At 36.3% G+C, this 25511-nt stretch overlaps 1 long non-coding RNA gene across 1 annotated transcript in view; it reads right to left on the bottom strand.

The window, feature by feature from the left end:
• Nucleotides 1–25511, bottom strand: part of LOC112640808 (uncharacterized) — a 481961-nt gene that overhangs the window by 224168 nt on the left and 232282 nt on the right. Inside the window, exons 9-10 of the long non-coding RNA XR_007411443.1 lie at nucleotides 4999–5060; nucleotides 4134–4184 (exon numbers count right to left, since the gene is read on the bottom strand). This is a non-coding gene — a long non-coding RNA (uncharacterized LOC112640808). The remainder of the gene's footprint in view (nucleotides 1–4133; nucleotides 4185–4998; nucleotides 5061–25511) is intronic.

The following is a 25511-nucleotide window of genomic DNA, read 5'->3' as shown; positions in this document are numbered from 1 at the left end:
TCAACAAAACGTTCTCTTCATTTCTGTCAGTTCAAATTCTTACAGTTCTTCAAGATTCCTTTCATATCTCCCGCTCCATCAAACCTTCCCTGACATCTTTCAACTCATGGCATTATGGTCTCTGAAATTTTGCTTGAAACTCTTCAATATATGCTGCCTACAGACTTTTATTAGACAGTAGTCTCTTCTTACCCATGGTTTCACTTTTCGTGGTTTCAGTTATCTGCAGTCAAATGTGGTCTGGGAGCAAATGCTCCTCCTTCTGACATGTGGTCAGAAGGTCAAAGTGGCCTAACTCTACATCCTAATGCCTGGATCATTCACCTCACTTCATCTCATCACTTAAGCACTTTATCATCTCACATCATCATAAGAAGGAAGGTGAATACAGTATATTTTGAGATACCACATTCACACAGCTTTTATTAGAACATATTGTTATAATTGCATTATTTGATTATTGTTAATCTCTTATTGTGCCTATAAATTAAATTTTATCATAGATATGTATATATAGGAAAAACATAGAATATATTGGGTTCAGTACTAATTGTGGTTCAGGCATCCACTAGAAGTCTTGGAACATACTCCTGCAGATAAGAGGGGGACTGCTGTATTGTTTCTGATTTGGTCTTATCTATTAGACTTGGAACAAAGGCATTCTCTTACTAACTTCTGCATGTTTCTGGAGCACCTAACAGTGCATGGCACATGATAGGCACTCAATAAAACCCCTGTGAAATAAAAAGTCTGATGTACCATTCTAATATATTGTAAATGGTAAAGTTATCTCCTGTTACAGAAAATGCTGTTAGTCTTTTATTTGAATTCCATTTTGTGTATTGTTTTTGATTGTTCAAAGATGCAGTTTAATACTGTTTTTTTATTATACCATATGAGTATTAGCTCTCCCCTGACACTAAGACAGGCAGAAAGATGATGCAGTTTACCTCTTTCTTTTCTCCAAGCCATTATGCAGAGAATAAGCTCTGTGTGATGAGGTCATACCCCTGTGTCTAACAAAGAAACAGGTTGCTTCTTAGAGTTAAACATCTCAGACCATTCCCTGTAATCAGTTAACAATTTCAGCTTGATTAAAATGTGTACAATCTTCCAGTTGTCTAATTTTTTTTAATTTGAATTTTGGATCAAACTAAGAAATTTTGTATGTCTCTTCTCTCCTTCAAAAACATTTTTCCATCATAAATGAACCTGTAATTGGAATTTAAAGGTCATTCCCCAGTGATAAATGTTATGTGGATGTTAAAGCAAAGACAGCTCAGGTTTTCTTCTATCCTTTCACCCTTGTTATTATGATGGAGGCTGCATAGATCCAGTGGAATTTGGCAGGTAAAGGGACTTGGTTGAATCATCTCAAAGCCCTGGAGTTTGGGGCCTCTGGCTATTATGGCTGAGTAGCTGCGAGTATACAGAAATTGTTGCTTTGTTTGCCCTGAATCCCTGAGCCATCTGCACCACACAGAAAAGCACTGTGAACTCAGTCATTCAAAATGAATATTTAAGAGTTCACTTTTGATATGCTCTTTTGTTTTATTTTTAATTTATTTTTTATTTGTTATTTGTTGCTTCTTAAATCTCTTGATCCCAACTGTCCTGTTTCTTCTCTGCTGGCATCATTCTGTATTCCCCTTAGTAGGATCAGAGATTGCAGATTATCAAAGGGAAGCTATCTTTTAACCCTTGAATTATTTCCATGATAAACAATCAGGACGGTCTCATATTCTGTCAAGATTTTGCTCATCTCTGTTCACTAAAAAATATAAATACGTAGGAGGTATTTTATGCTGTCTTCTATTTTTTGTTTTTGTTAGTTTTGTATGCTTTAAACCACTTACTTTTCAGAAATTGTACCCACGTGATAAGAGCTAAAATTAATGTCCTTTCATAGATTGTTTACTAAATGTCTATAACAATTCCAAACAACTCCCAAAGTGATAGTATATATGAACTTTCTCCATAGGTCTTCCAGATTAGAGACATTTGTCGCCATGCAATGATTAGACTGTAATATGTAACACCTATAAGCAGTTTTTACTAAGGTGAATGGCTGTTACTGGTCTCAAGGCTGAGAAAAATTCTATGGAACTAGTCTTTATAGCAAAAATTCATGATAGTGCAATCTTTTCAGTTTTACACACTAAAATGCAAAAATTTAGAGCTTTCAGCCTCCCAAACTTGGTAAAAGGCCAACAGGAAGATGTCGGAAAGAGATCTTTCACACTCTTGAATACCATATGTGACTTTTTAGGATCTGGTCCTGCTATATAATAAAAAGCCTCTAACTACAACCTGTTGAAATTCTACTTTTGTCCAGGATTTCTCAACCTTACTATATTGATATTTAGTGCAGGATAATTTTATTGTGTGGCCTGCATCTTGTGCATTATAGGATACTTAACAGTATCCTTCATCTTTACTCCTTAGATGCCAGATACTAGTAGCCTCTCCTGATTAATGGAAAAAAAAAACAAAAAAACAAACAAACAAAAAAAACCAAAAACCAAGTCTCCACATGTTGCCAAATGTCCCCTGGGGAATGATGTTGCCTCCCCACCTCCAGAAACTCACATGACCTTTTATAATCCCTGTTTATATTATGCCCATCAGTCTGAATTTTTAATGTAGTTTCTAGATGTTTTAACAGAAAGGAACTCAGTTTGCAGTTTGCAACAGTAGGAATGACCAGAGGAGAGAAATTCAGGAGAACCCATCAGACTGCAGAATTGTAAGTGTGTCCCACTTGCACCTGTGAGTCAGTTTAAGGAACCACCTACTACTCCTGCATCACCATGGCTGTCTCACACCCAGAAAGCTTATGACCAGACTCAGAAAATCAGAGCATGTATTTCTCCCCACCTAACTACCAGGACAAAGAGAAGCAACAACATGCCCAATCACACACTTTTTAAAAAAATAATTAATTTATTTATAATAAACAAATTTATTTATTTATTTATTTTTTAATCACACACTTTTTAAACCTCACATGCCTGTATGTCATTCATTGACTGAAATCTAACTCATAAACAGACTTCTAGCTTCAAGGAAGTTTGGGAAGTATTATTTATTCCTTTCTAGCTCCTGCAATACACATAGAAGGTGAAAATCTGCTATAGCTAAAATACCATATTTAGCATGCCATACTATGGCACACCTACCTGCTTGTTTTGGGGTCACTGTGCCCTCTGCAGAGATAGGCTTCATCTGTTCATTAATTAATTCATCCGATCATCAGCCAATTTTTCAACAAGTTATTGAATAATATGTTAGGACTCTCCCAGATGCCAATAACTTGAATTAGTTTATTGAAACATGTTAGTGGGGGAGGCAAGAAGTTGAGAGGGTATTGAAGATGACAGACCTGGCCTTATAGGTGCCTTTGAGACTCTCTCTCTCTCTCTCTTTCCTTCTCTATCTCTCAACATCCTTTTCCTAGAATGGGCTTCTTCATGAGGTGGTGAAATGAATTACGTGAAGTTCCACATTCACCCTCTAACAGCTTCCTCACCATATAATCATTTTTTCAACAAATACATATTGAGAATCCACTAAATATATATCTCTGTTAGGTGCTAGGTATGAGCTGTGAGAATCCAAAGGAAAGGCTTTCTTCTTCCAACTAAAGTTAAAAAAGAATAAGTGAGTAACAGAGAAGAATCCTAGTTTATCCAACTTGGGTCATGTGCTTCTTGAACTAAGCAGTGAATAGTGTATTATGATCAGCCCAATAGGAGTAAAATGTTTATTCATTTGGATCACTCAGCTAAGAAAGAAGTAGTAGATGGTGGAAGTTAAGGTAGGAGAATTGTATGACTTGACTACCAAAGGAATCTCTGTGAGGCAGAAAGCTATTGTACCTCTGGCAACTACAATTGCCTGCTATGTACTTGATGGTAGGCCAGGGGCTGAGAATATTGCAGTAAATAATACAACTTTCCCTGGAAAGGCTTTACTGTGAAACCTGATCCTGTTACCACCTACTAATCACCAGCAGAGGTAACCACTACCTCTTCTGGGGTACTAGTCATTTGCAGATATTAAGTTGCTATTTTTTGTATCTATCTTCCCCAGTAGGCCATAAAATCTTGGAATGGAAGCCTCTGGCATCTTACCTTAATACTGTGCTAGGCATGCAGATGTGATCCCATAGAATATTTGTTTGGCTAAATGTTGAAAGAGTGAAAAGAACAAATGATTGATTGGTTAAATGAATTAATTAATGCCTTCCCCTTATACTGAGACAACTGTAGATGAGGGCCTTTCTCCTTTCCTAAAGCAACCTTACCAGAGAGGCGAATCTGGCTCACTGGAAGGGTGATGGAAGGGCAGCTGATCTACTCTGACATGTTTCAATTTAAGCTTATCTTTCTTTTGCTCCTTTGCTGTAAGTCTATCTTTTTGGCTATAAGATTTTTATTGAATTTTTGATGTGTGAATGAATCACCATGTAAAATGTAAGCTCTTTCTTGAATAAAATTACACAAACAAAATACTCCTGGAAAAATGAGGCAAATAAGTCTCTTCAGAGGTGGTTATTTATTAAGCCCCGTCCACATTTAAAATGCTCTCATTTCAATAGCCTTAAGTGTCTCTAGTTGGAATTTTAGTGAGAAAGACATATGATCTGTGAGAAGTGGCACTTTATCTTGGCTGACTATGAAAGCATTTAAAAAGTTATAATGACTAAAAGTATTTTAAGTTGTCATATAAAATGTCTTCAGATTTCTTTTATCTTTTTTATGGGGAGGGGCCCCCGGAGAGAATGAGGTGGTTATGACTATGATTAAAATCAATGAAGACCATTGCTGGTTTTAACACATGATGACAATATTGTACACCACAGTGGCACATAAAATGATATCACCCATAAATCCTTTGCCCTTTCTGATGCTTCTAAGAAAACACATGAAATCATTTTGACTGATTAACAAGGCTATGCTCTGCAGGCACTACTGACCCTAAAGTTATTGGTATTACCTAAAGTATTTGAAGCTATAAATCAGAAGCAGTTTGCATTATTAGCAGCAGGAAGAGGTTTCCTAGGAAGAAAGAAGAAGGTAATAATTATTTAGGGTTATTTGTGATGTGTTTCCACTATATTATGTTTTGGATGATATAAGAAAAGGTGTGATACTCAATTCTTGCAAATGAGGTTACTGAAAATTAAAGGAGGCATCCCAGATACAGAGGAAGGCAAACTCTCCACAAATTAGGTTTTACCTTTTGGAACGGCTGTTTGTAGTCGCTTAGATGGAACAGACATGACCAAATGGGACTACTGATTTTTTATATCTCTTATTCTCACTTACAGTTGCCTACCTACCTCACTCTTACCCCTCCAGTCAAAACAGTCAATTTGTTTATGGGTTTGCGGTTGTAGTGCAGTGCTGAGAGAGAATGTAGAGGAACATTGAATAATTTGTAATTAAAAAAAAAATGAAACATTGGTACATTTGCCAAAATATAATGCCTAGGGGCACCTGGATGGCACAATTAGTTAAGCATCCTACTACTCTTGGTTTCCGCTCAGTCATGATCCCAGAGTCATGAGATTGAGCCTGGAGTCGGGCTCCACAGTCAGCCTGCGGTCTGCATAAGACTCTTTCTCCTCTGCACCTCCACCACACATTATCTCTCTCAAATAAATAAATAAGTCTTTATTTTTTAATTTTTATTTTTAAATAAATCTTTAAAAAATAAAGTCAACAAATATTATACGCATTAGATGAGGTCTGTTATTTAAAATCACAAAACAACCAACAGGCTGTGTTATGTAAATTGAAGATATGGAGGCCCATTCTCACCACCAATCATATATGCACCTCTCAAAGTATTTCTCATTCCTCTATCAAAACCTTCTCCTGAGACAAGCAAACACCAGCTGGGCTTGTGGGTTCCAACACCAAAATTTATGTAATGTTTAGCATTACTAAAGTATTATATTGGCATCATTCTGGATACTCTCTGTTGTTGAGAAACATGTTAATAAATATTAGATGCAAGTTTACCAAAAAACTGTTCATTAGATCTATTTAGCATTATTTTAATTTATTTTATTTTATTTTATTTTATTATTTTATTTTATTTTATTTTATTTTCAGAAATTCTTTTGGTTGCGAACAGCAATGAACTCCAATTAACTTAATTACAATATCAGATTTTTAGCTTCATCTGAATTGGACTCCAGTATGCATATCTTTTTTTCCTTTATGTATCTATATTCTTTACTTTTAATCCATTTCTCAAGCCAGCTGGTTTAATGTGACAAGAGAGAATAAGGGACAAGTTTTATACCATAGGCTCTATAGTTTATTAGTCATGTGATTACTGGTATTTAAAGTATCCATTTAATTCATCTGTACAGCAAAGTTAATAATAATATCTGTATCTCCTGAGATTCCTTTTTTTAAATTTTTTTTTATTTATTAAATTTTTATTTATTTATGATAGTCACACAGAGAGAGAGGATGGGGGAGAGAGAGAGAGGCAGAGACATAGGCAGAGGGAGAAGCAGGCTCCATGCACCGGGAGCCCGACGTGGGATTCGATCCCAGGTTTCCAGGATCGCGCCCTGGACCAAAGGCAGGCGCTAAACCGCTGCGCCACCCAGGGATCCCCTCTCCTGAGATTCCTGATAGGATTTTAAAATAAGTGGTATGAAAGCACTTTGTAAACTGTAGGACATCGAACAAGTATATCTATGTTTCCTTACTTTTAATTTCATAGTCTAAATAACTGCACTCTGGGACCTTAACAAAAAGAAACTTTGATTTTTCAAAGAATGCTTGTTGAGCTCAAAAAATCAAAGGAAAAAGAATGATCTCATACAAAGTAGAGGGATCACGATGGCTGTGGGGACTTAAAGCTCTAAAAAATATAAGGCACTGCCTTCCCTATATATAATTTAAAACTTATATAGTTTTACTACACATCTATGTATTGACCCATAGATCCTTATCAGTAACAGAGCTTAAAGAAGCTCAATAAAATTCTCATTTTTCTTGTTACTACCTTAATTTTTGGAAATATAAAAATTTCAAATATTTAATATTTTGATTGACTTTGATTTGCAATATCACACATTTTTCCATTTTTTCACTACCTCTGCATTGCTGGTACTTTAAGCAGATGCTTAGTCTGTCACTTGGCACTGGCATTAATATGATTCAATCCCAATGACTTTCAGATTCCGTTTCTCTGCCTTTGGGTTTCAAGTATGGGTCAATTATCTATCCTTGCATATCAAGGAGTATAGGAACAAGGAGTGTAGACAAGGCTACTGAGGCCCCACCCTTTTCACTAAGACCATTTCCATAGAAGACAGAACACCGTAAGTGGGGAAATTCATACCCCTCCATCTTTTTTTGGCCTATCTGATATGGGAGAGTTGGTTCTTGTCTCACAGAGTGGAAGAATGAATCTCGCGGACCCAGAACAGTGAGTAAAGTGATAGGAATTTATTAAGTAAAGATAAGAGAAAGCTCTGAGGAGTGAGGGGGTCCCAACAGGGTTGCCATTGAGGGCTTGCAGGGTTGGTCTTTTATTGAGAGCCTAATCAGGGAACCTAAATCCTTTTAACATTATCTATTGACATCACCATTGAGTAAGGACTATTGATAACATCTTTAATGGCTTACTTCTTCTTTGGGGTCTGGTTATTCTTTGTTGGTCACAAGTAGCTGTTGTAACAAGACACTCTCCCCACCAACACCTTAGGGCAGAGTGGTCTGGCTTGCTCCCTTATCTCTGGTTTCCTTACACCTCAGCATTTTGGGGATTTCTATGAGCTTAATTCCGTGGCCCCCTACCTAGTCCTGCCTAGCCCTGTTTGTCCCTAAGTCATATCCACTTTGTTTTATCTACAAGCTGAGGCTGTTCATGTCCTCATCTCCAGCTACCTGGTCCCTCATTACTTAAAACTTCCTATTTAAACCTGACATTACGAGGGGTGCCTGCATGGCTCAGTCCATTAAGGATCAACTCTTGGTTTCGGCTCAGGTCATGATCTCAGAGTGGTAAGATCAAGTTCTGTATCGGGCACCATGCTCCATGCAGAGTCTGCTTGAGATTCTCTCTCTTTCCTTCTGCCCCTCCTCTCACTTGCACTCATTCTCTCTCTCTAAAAATAACTAACTAAATAAAATCTTTAAAAAATAAAAATAAAACTGAAATTACAAACTACTTAATAATACAAAAAATGTGTAAAAACTGATTAGGTATTCATTCTGCTACATGGTCCATGTAAAAGTATATTGATAAAAATTCACAAAAGGGAGAAAGAAAAATCTTCACCCAGGAGATACAAGATACCAGAGATTTCCTCATCTTTATGATGGGTATGACCTCCATTTCACTTGTAATTCAGACCTCAGTTCTCACAAGAAGAAATCTTGAAATCCTTCTTCACATCTACTCAAAAGTGAGCCATCAGCCTTTTTGTGTGACATCTGCCATTTTCTTCCCTTTGCTTTCATGAACATCTAGTGCTGCCTGTTGCCAATGCCTCTGATATATTGTTAGCATTAAGATTCTTCACTTCTTGTTCTAGTATTCACACATTAGTTTTATTCATTATGCCCTATTTCCTACTCGGACCTGAATATCTTACTCTACATCAAGAAGCAGTCATTGCTGATGCCTTAAACATTCTTGAAAGACCAAAGATGGCAGAGACCTCTCTGGAGCCTTCAATGCCCAGGTGCGCAGATGGCTGTTCTGTGTACAAAGAAAAAAAAATGTTTCTCCTTGTTAATACTGCACATTCCCATACACATATGAGAATAGGGATGCTTGTCTCAAGCTTCTCACTCACACTCTGACACGTGCCCTTTCCATTTCTCTTATTCATGAATGTTGAAAAGCTAGATTAGGAAACCAAATGTGCTGCACAACAAATAGCTCATCTTCTACTGGCCATTGTCAGTGATGTGATGACAGAAACTTTTCCCCATGAGGGAAGATAAGCTTATATGCTGAAGAAGACAGATTGGAAAGATGGAAAGAATAGGAGTTCTTAAAGACTTTAATGGCCTATAGAATTCACCAAGCCTAGAAACTTCCTACTCATAGACTTCTTTGTTTTTGAAATATGACATAGCCTTTGTTTTTTAAGGCTGCTGACATGTCTTATTTTCTTACATAGACCTGAAAAGACCATAAGTCATGATCTTATAGCAAAAATGCATAATGAAGATAGTAATTAGAAAATTCTATTTACTAATTTGTCTTTCTCTTTCATATTTCCATCTCAGCAGACTCAGCTGGGCACTGAATAATTTACCAGCCTCTAATGGTCTCTAGCTCTTTGGTACAATATTAATTTTAATTAAAGAAATGAGTATATACTTGATTTAGGATAATACCACTAATTCCATCTAAGTGTTTCTTTTAAATTTTTTTTTCATAAGGTACATTTCACAAGGTATATTTTTCATGTCTAGTACATTAAAATACTTTTTTAAATGAAAAGAGAAGACACCATTCAAGCAAATTTCATTTTGTTTCCCATAGTTGTAACAAATGGATGAAACTTTTTACATAGCATAAGTTCTTTAGTTAGAAAGGTCTCTGAAGGTTTTTTTTCTCCTCACTTTCCATGAAGAGTAGTACATGACTGCAGCCAAGATGAAACTATATCATTACAATCTAATTTTATTATTTAATATAGAGGAATTTTAAAAACAAGAAATATTTTTCAAATGGCAGAGTAAATATATGTTTCTCTTCTATCTCTCTTCATACATGACTTCAAGTAAAGCAAAAGGGATATATAAAGGCATAAACCAAAAAACAATGGGAGTAAAGGAAGTATGCATCAATCTAGTTGCTCTATAGGACTATTTCTTCTGAAAAAACAAACAACAATGACATAAAGCATATTGAGGACTGTTGACTAATAAGGCAAAATGAGGATAAAGTGAAGGACACTTTATAAAATTTTCAGCAAAGGTTAAAACAGATTTTTCTCTACAGAAACTCAGTAGGCCTTGCAAGTTGGAAATCCTATACCTAAAACACTAGGAATAGGAAATAATTAAAAGTCTGTAGAAGAAACAGTTGATTTCCTTGTCTCCCTCCTATATCTGTACACAGCTGGCATGAAGGATTTAGCCCACATGAAGAAAAACAAAATGGCAAAAAATTCAAGTAATGCTTTTCAAATAAACTGAACCATCTTTTGCAAGAAGAACTAAGGTAACTAATATGAGAGATCGCACCCAGGATTAAGTGATGCATATTTTGTATTTAGGGATCTGTAAACTTACCTGCCAGCTCTTTGCCCACTCGTAGTAAGGGGTGTCTGCCAAGCCCCACAGTGTCCACGGTCAGACTTGTGGTAGTCTTTTAGTTAAATGAAGAATATGCAACATTAGGGAAAATTTTATGCAAAAAATAAAAACTCAAATAGTGATTAACAGAGAGAGAATCCTCTCCATGGGAAAAAAGAGATATTTTGAAGCATAGAAGAATACTTAGAAGGTATTCTAATTAGTGTTCCTAGTTGTATCTGGAAGATATTGCCTTAATAAAATAAAAGCTGCCTTACTTGAAAAGGAAGAAATACCAAACACATACAGGAAAGCATCCTGGAATTTGAATATATATTCCAACAAACCTACTGTATTCAATGTCAGACTGTTAAATATTTCAGAAAAGCACTGAAAATTCCAGAATTATAGCTTAACTACTAAACTAGAAAGCTGACAGGAGTGAAAGGATTAGGAAAAATTAATTGGATGTATCATGCAACATAAGAGGGAAGTTGAAAATATGGTAGAACTTTGTGGAGTATAAAAGCTCATGGAACTTGACCCTAGGAATATTCTTCATGAGTGTAAAAGTGGGTGGAATACTAAATCATGGGAGAAGAAGATCCTAGTACATACTTAGCTCTTCAGTAAACAATTGTTACATAGCCATAATAATACAAGTACAATTTATTGGTTTTTAACTTTTAGAAGTCATTTATAAGCAAATTGTATAAAAGACTTCATTCACTAAGCTCCTAAAACATGTTAGAGCATCCAGCTTTGATACAGAAATTTGCAACACACCTGCTATGTTACTCCTACTATAATTTGAGAAAATACAAAAACCAAGTTATCTGTTTTTTTTAACACTGTTGGATAAATGTGGACATAAAGAAGCCTAAAAAAACTCCATCTGAAGGAAAAGATATTTCTAAGTAAATAGGAATCATCTGCTACTTTCCTCTTTGGATGCTCTGCCAAGTCTGGGTATACGCAAGCTAAAAATCAGGCCTGCCAAAAGGCAGAGGCCCCTATCTGAGGTAAGGAGAAGCAAGAGATTCAATAACATTGTGTCCTGGCTGACATATTAGATCTACAGGATCCCCAAACATGTAGCTAATTCTCTCTGCTTGTGGATTTTTTTTTTTCCACACAGGACTTTTGTAGAGTGCTTGGCTGGGGTATCATGGAAGACAAAAGTTTTGGCTAGAAAGCAAAAAGAGCTCTCACAGTTCTTAGATCTTGCAAGAGGGAAGAGATTGCAATGTATGCAGAAAGCCCTCACCCTGAAAATATTTGAAATAAGAGGTAATTTGAAACTAACTAAAGCTGTAACCTAACCTCAAGCTACTTCAACTACCATTTGGATTGAAGTGATCATTTTCTTATACCAGTTGCCTAGTCACTAAGTTCCCACTTGAGCAGCAACATTTTCTTCAGTTTGTAAGGTTTTAAAAAATATTGTGTTGGCACACAATAAACAAATAAGAGCTATGGGAAGAAGCAAGATAAAGCAAATGTTAGTCAACAGAAAAAAACAGTCATAGAAATAGACTTAGATGTTGGAATTAGTAGACAGAAACACTAAAATAGCTATCATAAATATGTTAGAAGAACACATGAACAGTGGACAAAGAGTAGGAGAATTTGAACACAGAAACTGAGTCTACAAAAGTGGATGAAATGGACATTTTAAAACAAGAGGATATAAAACTTGAAATTAAAAAATTAATTGGATGGTTAAACATCTGGGAAAATGGAGTAGGTCTACTTTTACATATTATTCTCACTAAGTACAATTTAAAATCCCGGACAAGAAACCCCTGGGTGGCTCAGTGGTTGAGCGTCTGCCTTTGGCTCAGGGTGTGATGCCTCAGGGTGAGTCCCACATCAGGCATCCTGCATGGAGCCTGCTTCTGTCTCTGCCTTTCTGTCTCTCATGAATAAATAAATAAAATCTTTAAAAAAAATCCTGGACTTTAAGTAGAAGGGGACTAAGAAAGGTAAAGAAAAGAGGGCAGACCAACTGAAACTTCAGGACTCAAGAATAAAATACTAGTGAGTTTCTTGGGTGGTTTTTTTTTATTTTAATTTATTTTTTTGTCTCCTATGTCCTAGATTTAGGGCTAAAGAAACCAACAGCCTGGAAACACCAACAGGTATAGACAAAAAAAGCCACAACAGAGAATGTTTTCTCTAGCCAAAGAACCAGGAAAGTGCCAGTCTACCAAGACAGTAACCACCCTCCTCCAGTCAAAGAGCACAGAAAACACAGAGGACCCAACCCCATCCATGCAAACAAAGCTGAATAGTGGGTGAGGCTGCACTGAGGCACCTTCTAGGGTGATAACAGAGAAGGTAAAATAGGGAGTTTGGATTTTCACCTGGACCTAGCAGTAATGAGGTTCCCCCCACAACTTGGGTGGTGTCAAAGGAGGCCTTGTGGTAGAATCAGGATCTTCACTATGCCCAATGGTAATGAAGCAACAGAAGGAGCTCAACTTTCCATGCCTGCCTCATACTAACAAGGAACCTCCCACCTCAAGAGTGTCAGCCATGGTTCGGTACCGAATGTGGACCTCTAGGTCCTCAGGGCAGTAATGAGGCAGTGCCATCCTCACCTCCAGGCCCCACTGGAGTGATGTTAGAGAAATCCAGGTAAAACAGAAGGTTTTGATATGGTTTAGAATCTCAGAACATAGTGCAAAATTGTACAGATGCTAATCAAAAATCACTCATACCAAACACGAAACAGATCTCAAACTGAATGAAAAAGACAAACAATAGATGCCAGCAGTGACATAACAGGATGTTAGAATTATCTGGCAAAGATTTTTGAGGCAGTCATGATTTTAAAAAATAACAACAACAACAAAATAAAACTTCAGTGAACTTTTACAAATACATTTGAAACAAGTAAAAAATTCAAAGCCTCAACAAAGAAAATCCAACAAGAAAACATAAGATAAAAAAAAAAGATAAAAAAACAGAAGATATAAAGAATCAAGTGGAAAATTTGAAACTGACAAATACAACAATTGAAATAAAAAGCACAGAGGATGGGCTCAACAGTAGGTTGAAGGGAACAGGGGGGAAAAGTAGAATAGAATTTACCCAACTAAACAAGAGAAAAAAATAACACAGCTTCAAGGATCTGTGGGACTATAACAAAAGATCTAAATTTTGTGTCATTGGAGTACTGGGGGAAGAGAAAGAGGATGAGGCTGAAAAAATACTTGACAAAATAATGGCTGAAAGCACATTTGGCAAGAGATAAAGACATAAAGATTCAAGAAGCTGAGAGAACCCTCAAGAGGATGAATTCAAAGATACCTATGATGAGACACATCATCAAATTCTGAAAACTAAGACAAAGAAAATATTTTAAAAGCAGCTAGAGAAAAATGACACCTTACAGGGTAAAAGCAATGTGAATAACAGAGGATTCCCCTCAGAAACCACACAAGCCAGAAGAAAGTGGCACAATATTTTTCAACTGCTGAAAGAAAAACCTATCAACCCAGAATCTTTATACCCATCAAATATATTCTTTAGTAATGAAGGAAAAATCAACAATTCTCAGATGAAGGAAAACTAAGAGGATCTGTCACCAGGAACCATCTGTCCTAAAAGAATGGTTAAAAGAAGTTCACACACACAAAAAAAAGAAGAAGTTCACAAAACAGAAGGGAAACAGTGAGAGAGGAACCTTGCAATGCCAGAAAGGAAGCAAGAGCGCTATAAGCAAAAGTATGAGTAAATATTTTTGGTTTCTCTTCTCTTCTTGAATTTTCTAAATTATACTTGATGGTTAAAGCAAACAATCATAACACTACCTGATGTGACTTGAATGTATTTATAGGAAATATTTCAGACAACTATATGATGAACAGAGATGTATAAGGGAATGTAAAGGGAGATAAGTTTTCTATACTTCACTCAAACTGGTACAGTGAAAACACCTGTAGACTGTGATATGTTATGTAATGTAATGTAGAACAAACACTAAAAAAGTAAAAAAAAAAAAAAAAAAAAAAAGATGCACCCTCAAAAAACACTACTGGTAAAGAGGAATTCTAAAAAATATACAAGTAACCTGTAGGAAGGCAGGAATTATAGACTAATAGGTCTTTACTGGGGAATTTTATCAACATTTAGAAAAGAAATATTCCCACCCTTGCAAAATTCTTTGCAATAGAGACCCACATAAGCCTAATACTAAACCCCAACAAAGAAATTACAAGAAAAGTATGAAACATGTTGTTTTATGAACATAGTCACAAAAATCCCAAATATATTAGCCAGTCAATTTCAGTTCTACAAAAAATGGATAAATCAATCAGACCAAGAGAGATTTTTTTATGAATGTAACATTAAGTTAAGCCTTTAAAAAATGAATAAGTATAATTCACCATAGATGAAAGAAATAATATAAATGTCTCAACTGATGCAGGAAAAAGTAATATCCAAACCCACTTAAATAAAACAAATTGTTTTTTTCAATTTTAGTTTTAAAATATTTACCAAAAAGCCTACAACCAGTAGTATATTTAATGATAAAATATTGAGAGTACTCTGTGCAAGGTCATAAACATGACCAATATTTCTGCTATCACCATTGCTACTCACCATTACACTAGAGGTCCTAGCTCGTGTGTTAAGGTAAGAGAAAAATGTATAAGATACAAATATCAGAAAGGAAGAAGAAGTAAAAGTGTTTTTATTTGTACATTGTATGATATACACATAGAAAATCCAAGGAAATCTACAAACAAGGAGAATTTAGCAAGTTCACAAGACAAGATCAATTTCCAAAATCATTTGTCCCTCCTCATGCTAACAGCAAACAATTAGAAAATTAAATAAATAAATTCTACCCTAGCATAAAAATTATTCAATTCCTGAGGCTCCTGGATGGCATACATGGTTAAGCATCTGACTCTTGGTTTCAGCTCAGGTCATGATCTTGGGGTCATGGGATTGAGTCCCAGGTCAGACTCCACACTCAGTACCAAGTTGACTTCACATTCTTTCTCCCTCTCCCTCCGACCCTCCTACTCATGCTCTCTCTCTCAAATAAATAAGTAAATAAACCTTCGAAAAAATTATTCAGTTCCTAAGAGTATGTGTACCAAAAAGTATGTATCTTTATCCTAAAGAGTGTTGAGTGTGGAGGCCGAGAAAATTAAGGTCATTCCACCTTAAATTCAGTGTTAGCACAAGTACAGCCATCTCAGGCCCCTGTGAATAAGAGCTGAACTTTACCTTACTTCAGTTACAGGAAAAAAAAAAAAAAACAGCTTAATGCCCTTGAAAGCCCCATATCAGAATGAGAACAGAGCTTAATGCCCTTGAAAGCCCCATATCAGAATGTAAACAGAACTTGAGAAATTCCTCCACCCCTTCTGGAGGTCCCCTAGACCAGCCCATAAAACTAAGCTGGAACCCACCTCGGGGGTCCAAGTCCCTGCTCCGCTCTGTTGGGTATACTTGGACCCAAGCTTGAGCTTGTAAATAAACCCTCGTGTGTTTGCATCGGTGTCGGCTCCTTGGTGGTTTCTCAGATACGTAATCTTGGGCACAACATTGAGAAAATTAATCTATAGAGTCAAACCAATCCAGTGTGCTTTATCTGTGGAAATTGAAAAGCTGCTTCTAGAATTTATATGCAAAAGAACTAGAAAAAATAAAACAAGCAAAGAAAACTCAGAATGATAGAATTACAAACTTTGACAACATAAAGGTCAAATAGTTTTGACAGACATAATAAAAATGGAAGTATATAAGAAGAGGAAGAAGAAAATTCTACTTTTGGAATCATAAGTGCTGTGTGAACACTGACCAAGACTTAAGATCAAATAAATTTTGAATTATGTTGTCTGAGGTTAAAGATAAGATCAGTGGAGACACTATTAATAATGATAAAAACTATACAGGTTGGTCATAAATTAGGAAAGGAAGAAGTAGTATATATGAACTATTTTCTCATCTGTTATGAAAGTAAATCAATAGACATGTCTAAAACTAGAAAAAAAAAGGAAAAAGGCAAGGAGGGGAATAAGAGAGAAAATCCCAATTAATAAAAGTTAAGAGGAATTGCTCTGCGTAACAGGACTAAAAGTGAGGAGAGGTGGTGAGATGGAAGATTGCTCCCTTTTATTATATCATTTAAATCCTTTGTATATCTTACTATGATAAAACTTTTATAACAATATGAATCTATAAATTAAAAAGGAAACTGCATAAATTCAAAATACGATATCCCCGTGGAGAATGTGCATTAAGATGAACTCTATCATGAAGTGAAAGTAGGTTATGAGTCAACTTGGGGTGTAAAGAGCAAGGGACTTTGATACTGAGGTGTTACTGAATGGCTTTATATATTTTTACTTTATTTTTCCTTTTGAAAATCTTTTCTCTTGAAAAGAGAATGACTATATTAATGTTTAGTAAACATGATACTCGCTGTATCTTTTATTGTTTTATTTTAAAAAGCCCAACAGAAAATTACACATAAAAAGTAAAAAATTTCTTTAATTTCATCTTTCTCTATTATAGGCATGATCCTATTCAATGACTCTGTGAGCTATTGCTATAAAGTTAGATGGGTGAGTGGTGAGGTAGACAAAGAGAAAAATATTTCAAAGTAGCATCAAGCATTACTACTATTTTAAACAAAATGATTACATTGTATTTACTTGAGTTTTCCAAAGAAAACTTTCATAGGAAATAAGAGAAAAGACTGCTGAACTTCAAAAAAATATTTCTTTGCTTCAAAAATATATTTCAAAATAAAGTTCTCTACTACTAAGAAACCAGGAAAAACAGAGCATTTAAATTGCCATCTGTAACTACATGTTTCATCTTTGGTCAGTATCAATTCATCTCAACTATGAGAGATGGTAGATATTAGCTTAATTTATACTTGCTCCTAGTTTCTCTCTACCTGTCAAATTTTTGATTAGTCATATTATAATACTTAAGATCTATTAAAATTGCATATTATGTTTTTATTATGTTGACCTTTATAACTCTAATTATTATAGAAAATATTGATTTTATTCATATAATTTCTATTTCAGTTCTTTTAAGGGGCTTCTCCATTTTGAGCTATTTAACTCTTGAATTTTGAGAGAAGTGTTCGTCAGATCTTTATGGAGAATATGGGAATTTTGATTTTGTTTTTCTCTGTGGAATAGATACAGAAACATGTTTGAGAATATTTTTGGTTGCCATTTCACTTGACTTCTATCTTGTCTAAGTCTAATATTTTGGGCCATACACTTCCTCAGAACCCTATAGAAATTGCTCCCTTTATTTTTGACATTGAATGTGGCTTTGAAGAAGTCTGAAGTCAGCCTAAAGCCTCTTCTGCTGTAATTTAATGTGCCATTTTAAACCAGAATTACTGAAGACTGCCTCATTTTTGGATTTCAACGTTAATCAAAATTTGTCTCATGGATGGTTCTTTGTGTAAGATTTGTCTTTGCAAAGCAGGTAATTTCTGCTGTATTTCCATTAGTTTCTCTCCACCCTCCACACGCTCATCTATTTTATTCTCTTTCATCAAAATTAGTCCACTTGTATGTACAAACTTTTTGGAATACTGTCCTTTATACTACTAATCACAAAAAAGATAGAATCAGAGGTGTACTGATTATTCCTATAAAAATAAATGTTAGCAAAGAATTGTGCAAAAAGAGCACAATAGTACATTACTTCTAGTAAACACCACACATTTAGAAATAAACACATAAATCAGTGGCTGCTTTTATCCATAGCAGCCTCTTAAAAGCACAACCTGTGAGGCATTGTATCTGGGATACATGGGGGCTTGTCTAATTTTGAGATATACTGTTGCCCTCTGACTATCATCTAGCAGTCAGGGTAATTTCAATAGTGAGTTAAGGCTAATCTGTTCAGATTTCTTAAGGAGAAAAAATACAAGTCTCTCACAATGTACCGAATGGTTTATTTAACCATTTGTTTAAACCATTGAAATTAATGGGGCTGGTCTTTTGTTTAAGAAAACTTCTTTAATGTTTATGATTTAACATCCTATCCTACATTGACCAGGCATTTGCTGACATAAATTTAGTGCAAAATTGCCAGTTATTTTAATTTATGAATTGCTAGTACTAGCAAAATGTGAAGCACAGCTGTTACTCAATATTAGAAGGACATTTTTAACATAATTTTTCTACATGATTAAAGACTATTGTAGAAGCAGAAGCTTAAAGCTTGGTTCCACGAGTAATTTTGTGTCCTCATTGTTACACTATGATATTTGAAAAAAGGTGATCTGAAGGTATCAGATGTGTATTGGTCACTAATTTCCTTTTTTAAAAACAATATTGCATTCTAAGCTCCTTGGAACATGGTTTGCCTTTTTCTTTTTAAAAGGTATGTTGCAGATGCAGTGCAATAACAAAAATATATTACACACTCTGTTCCAGCAACTAGCCTTGGACACTGATATCACAGATAAATGTTACCTTAGAGCCCATTTGTATGAAAGAGGAAAACAATAGATTTTTAAGGGATTTCATAAAATTACAGAAAATATTTAGACATGCATGGTGAATCTAATACAAGCTCCTTATTTAACAAAATTGGAATATTTTTCTCCATACTATGGAAAGCCTAATATAAGTTTTTAACATAGGGCAAAAGCAATGACTCACTGAGGCCTTTCTTCAATAAATGGAAAACAAAGATTAACTGGGTTTGTAACATTATAGTAACCTCGCTTCTCATCCCAATTTCTTTTTACTTTACACTTAAGTCTCTATGTCTGTAGTTTATAATGGCATTTATCAGAAGCTTCACACAACTGATATTTTAGCAAGTAATCCTAATGCTGTTCCCTGTAGGACAGGCTGAAGAATAGCAACCACTGATTCTATGCAATGTATTATATCAAAAAGCTTGTCGTCAACTTACACGTTCATTAAGAGGCCAGATGTGAGTTTGGTTTCTTCATTTATTGGGATCCTTTTTGGGAATGTCTACCCCAGTAGTGAGCCTAGGAAATGATTTTCCGCTGCTTGGTTGTTTTATGTCTGTTTTGTTTGAAAGAGAAGGAGAGAGTATACTTTCTAGGATTCTGAAAGGACTAAAATGTGATAATTTCCTCCAGGGCCTCAATTCTGTTCATTGCAGTTTGAGCAGGAAAAAAAAGGGGGGGGGGGTCCTGGCTTTGCCTTTGGGAAATGTATATATATAGTTTCTACCAGACGTTTGCCTGTTGCCAGATAAGCATAAGTAGATCAGTTTCATTTGAACTGCAAACTGCAAGCTTTATAAAGAGCGAGAAGAGAATCTTTACTTTGCAAGACAATCAAGTGATGGTTAAAGATGATAAGCATTTGGCAAAACACCAAATTTGATAAGATCTTAGAATAAGGTTTTCCACAATCTGTTTCACATGTTTCCAGGATAAAGAAATTGTTTTGTTTAGATGCATCATTGGCCATAAAGTCTCTGGACCCTGTTTCTAGGACAATGCAAATTCTACATTCTTCCTCACAAGGAGATATGAGCTGTTTAATACACAATCCCCTACCTTTCAAGGTTGTACTTCCGCGATAACAGTCTCAACTACAACATTCACTTGGAGAATACAGGAGGAGGTAGCAATGTATATTCACCCATTCATTCTTTGTTCTTTCAACAAATGTTTATTGAATGCCTACTATGGACCAGGTACATTCACATATAAATGAACTAGAATATGTTCCTTGCACTCAAATAGTTCATAGTCCAGCCTCAACAGGATACCTGTAACTAATTCCAAGTAACAGGCGCTAAGAAAATGCTTTCTCAAGTACTCTTTATCTTGACTCTGGATGATCTTTACATTATAAAGACCCTTTTACAGTATGGTGACACCTTTTGAACTAAGAAGAGAAAATGCTCATTTTTTCAAGTCCTCTAAGATATTGGACAGTTAGATTACAGTTTTGTAATTTTTTTTTTTTTTAATTTATGATAGTCAACAGAGAGAGAGAGGCAGAGACACAGGCAGAGGGAGAAGCAGGCTCCATGCACCGGGAGCCCGACGTGGGATTCCATCCCGGGTCTCCAGGATCGCACCCTGGGCCAAAGGCAGGGGCTAAACCGCTGCGCCACCCACGGATCCCAGATTACAGTTTTGATATGTTCTAAATGAAAAATGAGGTTATACGGAAGTTAATTCAGCTTCCAGTGTTGTCTAACTAGCTCACATGTGAATGAGGTTTATACCATGAGACAGGTCTATGAGAATGAGGTTCAGAGCAAAAGATCTTACGCAAATCCTCAATCCCAACCTTGTCTTAAGAGTAAAGAACCAAGCTACCTTGGTCAGTGCTTCAGGTACTGTGCTCTGGCAAAAACTCAGAAAACACATTCAGCAACTTAATTAAGCCCTCACAGGGAAGACACGTCCAAAACTAGGCAATTTCTGGACAGCGAGATTTCCTTCCCTGTTGGATTCTAACTCACCACTATCTCTTCGGCTACTTCAGTAGCAGGAAGATGAAAATTTGGTACTTTTGGCTCCCACTTAAGTGTTCAACACAGACAGCTAAGCGAGGTAGCTATTTTTTAAAAATCAGTCCCAGAATACACAAGAGAGAAATCGTCATTTCTCAAAAGTCTAAAAGGAAGTCTGCTAACACTGAGTTTTTGAGAGAGAAAGAAACAAAATCAATGAGGAGAAAAAATTCTGAGATTACTGTTTGAGTGAAATGTTCTGATTAACACTAAAAATGTAATCCACTATACAGTAACATTTCAGACTGAAGGGTGATTTCACCAGAGAGGTTTCTAAAGCACAGAGTGAGTAAGGCAATCAATTTTTTTTAATTCTCTAAATATGAAAAGAAATTTTAATCTGGAAGTTTATTATCTCTCTCGAATTTCACAACACAACAGCAGCACACTTGTGCCTCAGATTGCTGAGATGCAGTTACAATGTCAGTGAAATTTCCTCATCTCCCCAGACTCCGCATGCGCCCTTCGACATCATTAATTCAAACCGGCCCACATTTGCATGTAGCTCCTTAATTTAGCAATTCTAGTGCTGGTCTTGGTTTTGTTTTGCTGTCAAGTATTCTACTATGGTGTCTTCTTCACTGAAGTATTTCCACATTACATTGCCCAGGACAAAGCTATTTTGTATGCGAAGGAACTCACTTCAGGACTTTAAACTATTTTCTATTCTACAGTGGTTAATTTTTCATTTATGTAGCACCTAACTGAAGAGTAGTCAACACAGTTAACAATACATTGTGTAACAATAAATATTTTACTGGGTGTATAATCTCCACAATTTAAAAGTTTTATTTTCTATGTGGATCTGTATAAAGCTAGAATTGTTAACATTTTGCAAATGCACATTTTTTAATAATACGCTCTATAATCACTATCAAACAAATGACCTGCACTTTAATAGGCACTCCAGACATTAGCTGCCATTTCTGCCAAACTCAGTAAATTCTAATAAAGGTATTTTATGAGCAGAAGGTTTATTTTTTTTAGAAGATATATTACATAGATTTCATCAGCACATAAAAATGTTATCCTGGGAACACTGGATGATTCATCTATTTCTAAATTATGGCACATTCCTGTCACTTTCACATGAGATCATTCTAATTTTTAAAAAAATATATAATAGTTTGGATTGGGTCATGTTTCACACTTTATTCCATTTGAATTAATGATGTTATTTACTTGGAACTTGATTGTGTACTTGTCTCACATTCTACGAGGTAGTTCATAAAAGGCAGCCAACATAATAAAGAAGGAAAATGTTATTTACTCTCTTTCTCAATTCTCAGGAGCTTGGTGTAAATTCTACCCAATAAAACGTGTTTAGTTTGTTTCTGTATTCCTTTAAGGCTCAATATACAGGAGCAGGCAGCGGGAGTGCTTAGAGTCACAGCCTTTGTAGGATTTTACTCCTGAGCACCTGCAGTGCTTGCCCTTGATCTGGGAAACAAACGTATTCTCAGCTCTGGAACTCCTTGATCCAAGAAACAAAACTGTCTCATGCCATGGAGCTTCAGGAGTTCAGCTTTTGCCTCCCTACACCCAAGAGGCCAACAATATCACATAGCAAGAACTGGAGTGAGTTGGGCACAATAAATATTTTCTTTAAGCAGCTATCTGCATTAAATGGGAAATATGTACCAAACAAAAATCCCTCTATTTCTAGAAATAATTCGGTGTCCATCAAGTAAATCTAAACCCAGACCTGAGCCTAGTCCAAGGACAGAGGGCCCATATTTTTGGTGGGAGTAGCTATACAATCCAAAGGGTCAGAAGGAAAACAACTACTGGCAACAGAGTCAGGCTCCTCCTGGTATGCATTTCAACTTTAAGAGTTCCCTACTATAATTTTGTCATCAAAGGAAACAAGTTGAGCAACAAGGCCAGCGTGCCAGGCACCTCAGGCCATGGTTATTTAAAATGTCAAGAAGCTTGGGGATCTATGTTTATTATGACTCATGAGTTTGAAGAAGAAGGCATTCCAGTGCCCTCTGGCTTTGCCTCAGTTCTGGGGCCCTAATAGCATTTTAAGCTAGCATTTCAAGCTAGGATTTCAAGTATCTACAAGCCATATGCAGGTGGCTATACTCCAGAGGCTGCAAATGATCAATGTGAGGTTTAAAATCAGCATCTTATAATGGGGGAAAGCCATGAAAATCAGCAAACCTGAATTGTGCTGAACTGTGCTGAATCCTAAGCAACCCACTGGAACAATTTGGGTCTCAATTTCTCCATTTTATACAATCCAGATGCAAACAGAAATACTCTAACCTTTAAGATTCAAACAAAATATGGTCAAATTAGGTTTGCTACAGTCTGGATGTTTGTGTCTCCTCAAATTCATATGTTGAAATCCTAATGCCAAAGGTGATGGTATTGGGAAATATGACCTTTTGGAAGTCATCAGGGAATGAAGATAGAGCCCTCATGAATGGAGTTAGTGACATTATAAAGAGGTCCCAGGGATCCAGCTCTTTCCTCCCATCATGAGAAAATGAGACAAGAAGTCTGCGACCCAAAAAGGCCCTCATGAAACCATGCTGTCACCCTGACGTTGGACTTTCCCGGCCTCCAGAATTGTGAGAAATAAATTTCTGCTGCTTATAAGCTACTCAATCTATGGTATTTTGTTATGAAGCCAAATAGACTATGACAGGGCTATACTAACCTATTGGCTATCACTCTTTCTTGATATTTTGGGGAAGACAGAGTAGCTTACATTGTCCTTTGAATCCTGTTTACCTGGTTGTCTATAATTATCTACTATTTATCTGAGCTGTCACTGTTCTATACTGAACCAGATATGAAATTCTATCACAAAATAACCATAAATACAGTCCAAAACCAAACAAAATTAAATAATTACCCCCTATCTCCAACAAAAAACCAAAACTAACAAATAAATGCAAAGAAATAAAAATATCTTGTTGTGGAGAGCAGAATTTAGTGAATGCATTGAGAGATAAAAGAGGACTTAGGTATAAGCAACACACCACTTAAGATTGATTATTAGGGTCTTCCTATTCTTAAGAAATCCCTCAGCAGCCACTGATGCCGATCTGAGTTCCAGATCTTGGCAATGTTGTTTTTGCTTTCCTCAATCCAACTTGTCCCTGCCTGCTCTCGAGTATAATTTATAAAAACAAGAACATGCAGACCTATACAAAACCTAAGCTCAGTGTCCTGGAGAATACCCAAAAATTTTATAATATTTCCCTCCTAACAATGATCGATATGTTCCAGGTCTCATTATTTCTTCTGCCTCAAGTGGGAAGAAAGAGACATATTTATTTATTTCTATAATGACTTGATTTTAAATGCTCTTCTACTCTTTTCCCGATACTGAATTATTTTTAAGGTTCTTACCTATACTAGGAATAGAAATATTTCAACATTGTAGAGATCTGAAATACTTGAGGATCGGTCAAATCTTTATGCTCATGATAAAGAGACATTGATAGCTCCAAGAGCTAACAGAAGAATGGCTCAAGGATGATGAAGATTTGACGTGATTATGTCACTATGCAGTGGGCAGGATGAAGGTCAAGAGGCCCTTCCTCAAATTTGGTCATAGGAGACACTTGCACAGACTAATAATAGATTTCATTCTCAGGATTTTTTTTTTTTCATGAAATTTAGTCTGAATTTTCTGTCTTTCTTCCTTTCTTTCCAATTTCATTTTATTTTTTTAATATTTCATTTATTTATTCATGAGACACACACACACACAGAGAGAGAGAGAGAGAGAAAGGCAGAGACACAGGCAGAGGAAGAAGCAGGGTCTATGCAGGGAGCCCAATGTGGGACTCGATCCCAGGACCCCAGGACCATGACCTGGGTCGAAGGCAGGCACTAAACCGCTGAGCCACCCAGCTGCCTTGGTATTTGTACTTTCATGCTATAACAGAAAGCAGATGTTAAAGCATGCTGTAACAGAAAGATTAAGTGATTTGCCTGAGTGTAAGAGGCACAATATAAACCGGAGCCTCCTGCCTCTGAAACCAGCAGCACTGCTGCCAGGCACTGGCCTTGTTGGCTGAGCGAGTTCAGATGCCCACTGGGGGTTAATGACCCTCCAGAATTTCAACAGACATATCTTGCAACCTAGAGCACCCAAGCTGGATGGGGCCAGTAGAAGCAAACCCCCAACACCAAAGGGCATTGTCCTGACTAGCAAAGAATGATCATGATCTGTTTCTATCACATTCCAAGCAAGTATTATCATTTGCAAGTGGCATTCACTGCACTAAGTCATGAGTGTGGATGCCATCCTTCATGGGCATGCTTCAAGTGAAGATACTATCACTATAACAAAACAGATGGCCAGCTCTTTGTTTTCACCACCAAGGGGAAGAAATGAGCTGTTTTCCAGCCCAAGAAGTAGGTTTTGGAGCGTAGGTCTCAGTTTGAAGCTAAACCCAAGTGGAGAAAAACAAATACAGCTTTCACAAAATTTCTAACCCACCTTCCTAAATCAGATTTCATTTTTATTCATCCCACAACCTTCTCAACTGCCTTCTTACCTTGCTGCCTTGCTTCACACGCCCACTGATTTTAAAATGTTTTCAGCTATTGAAAGCGACCATCCTTCTGAACTAGGAAGACTGCTCTCGAAGCTCTTTTAGGAGTGACATAAGTTCTGCAATTCCTCCATAGTATCAGAGAACACCCTAGGTTTTCAAGAGCCCCTCTGTAAGAAGCCTC

Source organism: Canis lupus, chromosome 6 (assembly GCF_003254725.2).
Source record: "Canis lupus dingo isolate Sandy chromosome 6, ASM325472v2, whole genome shotgun sequence".
Taxonomy (NCBI): Eukaryota; Metazoa; Chordata; class Mammalia; order Carnivora; family Canidae; genus Canis; species Canis lupus.
The sequence above is the reverse complement of the archived record's forward strand: the minus strand, read 5'-3'. Positions and strand labels throughout refer to the sequence as shown.